The sequence below is a fragment of the Primulina eburnea genome, chromosome 1 (genome assembly GCF_022965805.1).
Source record: "Primulina eburnea isolate SZY01 chromosome 1, ASM2296580v1, whole genome shotgun sequence".
Lineage (NCBI taxonomy): Eukaryota > Viridiplantae > Streptophyta > Magnoliopsida > Lamiales > Gesneriaceae > Primulina > Primulina eburnea.
In genome coordinates this window covers 55,659,859-55,662,286 of record NC_133101.1, presented here as the reverse complement: position 1 = coordinate 55,662,286, position 2,428 = coordinate 55,659,859, and positions in this window count along the sequence as shown.

Below are 2,428 nucleotides of genomic sequence, written 5' to 3'. Positions count from 1 at the left end.
ACAAGTTATTTTCACATATGCCTCATGACATAATATTTTTATCCATGCAAATTTTACTATATTATTTACTTGTTATTTACGATATATGCATGTTGAGTCTTTAGACTCACTAGACTTGATTGTTGTAGGTACTGATGATGTCGGGATCGAGGTCGGGGACCAGTGAGCTAGCTTGGGTCGGCAGTAGTGGAACCCGAGGACCTCAGTTTCAGCACTTGCCATTTTTTTTATGCTCAAATATTTTATCAGTTGTTGAATACTTTAACTTGTTATTTTGGCAAGTAATAATTTCTTCCGCTGCTATTTTTAACATTTAAACTTTATTTAACGGTCTATTTTATGAATGAGGCATTTTACTTACTTTACAAAGAAAATTTTTAATTTTTCCGCAAATTTTCTATCACGAATTTTCGGGCCGTTATAATATCAATCTATACCCCATTGATTTAAATCCCAAAAATTATAACTCAATCGTCATAAAATAAAATCTTATTCAACTTTGTACAAATGAAATTAATCCTCAATTAATTCTTTTGTTAAATCTTACTTGCACTAAACCTTATTTTCCTCGAGACCATGTGCTTAGAGAGCTCTAACACAAACTATTTTTATTGAATGTCTTTCTCCTTGAATCATTTTTAGTACCGTAACAAAATTCAAAGCTTATTGTGCTGTATTTTCCTCAATATCAAACAATATCTCGTAACTTATTTTACATAAGGTCGTAATCTACTAGTTATCCCAAAATAATATAAAGTTCTTAACCTTATGATATTGTCCTCCAACTTCATTTTAAACAAGATATTCCAAAATCATACATATTTAAAGTTAATGTTTAACATTCTTAAGAACCCAAATTAATATTTACACATTTAACTATTGCCCAAAATCAACTTCCATATTGGAATATCCAAAACTTATTATAACTCTTATTTCAGATTTTACATACTAGTTTTTTTTTTCCCTTAAATAATTTATTGTCCCCAAATCAAATATTTCACCTTAAGTCAGAAACTTAAATCAACTTATCTCAGATAAGTACAATCCCAACAACATAGGTTAATACTAATTGTTTCCTTAAATAAAATTCCATAAAAATCCGATAAGAACTACAAGAAACGCGTTGAACGAGATTTTCGAGATATTTTCCAAAAATGAAAAGTCTAGAGATAAACATATGGATTTAAAGCATATGTCGAGAGGCGTTTAGAACAACTGACGAAATCAAATTTGGAATTTTCTTCAGAAAGTTATAGGATATACGAAACTTTTCTGTAACGGCAAAAAAAACACGGTTTCGGAGGATTAAACGAATGAAATTTGCGTTTACGAACCATGCTCCACAAACTTGTGAATATTACTCATTTGGTCGTTCCGAAGGAGACTGGATCGGCTCTTTGCAAAAAAATCTGGTCGATTTTTTTTTCCTTTTTTGGTAAAATCTTCCCAACTGGATTATGAACCCGGCGGCTCCGATACCACTTAAATGTCACGCCCCGAGACCGAGGTTAGTCGACACCACCGTTATTCAACAATCACATAATTGCTAAACAACAAGCCTCATAGTACAATATAAACCAAAACCAGTTTATTTCATAAATACCATAAAAATAGAATCGTCTTTACAACAGTAACTCTGAAAACGATAAACATCTGCAGAAGCGTTTACAACTTGAATTAAAACTCACAAGATAATATTCGTAATTAAAATTCTTCATGCGTCCACTATCAGTCCAAAAACTGGTGTCTGATTCTTCTTTCTCTATTTCTTTTTCTGATTTATCTGGGAGTGTAGAGTAAGGGGTGAGTATTTTGAGAAATACTCAGCAAGTAGGGGCCGTTCGAGCACAACATAACAAAATGCATAAAAATTCGAAACACACACCTTTCATAACATGACTCATACCACGTGCACATATTAACCAGACACTAGGATTCATCTACTTTCAAATGGTTTACTGATATCAGTCCCTAATTTTTACTCCTCTAAGGGGACGAGGCCGAATCGGTTATATCCCCACCGTATGAGGGTCATGTCATGGTTGGGATTCCCTCCCATATCCAGTTGAATTCTCACAGTGTCAAAACATAACTCATGCCAAAAATCGTAAACAGAAGGGTGTAGAAGAAGAATTTGCACTCGACAGAATTTTAAAACACACGAAATGCATAACCGAAATTTACACATTTAAAACAAGCCCACTTACCTTAATCCTTGGAGAAAACGTGAAAATTCGAGAAACATAGAAGAATCCTGCAACCGACACTTCGAAAACGCAACAGCAACCGACATTTCGAAAACGCAACAGCACATCGCCCAAAAATCAGCCCTCTTTTAAAAAAACATTGCGCCTTATTGAACCGTTGGATGGGGCTCAAAATTTCAACGTTCCAGCATACCTCAAATAAATTATGAACGGTGGAGATC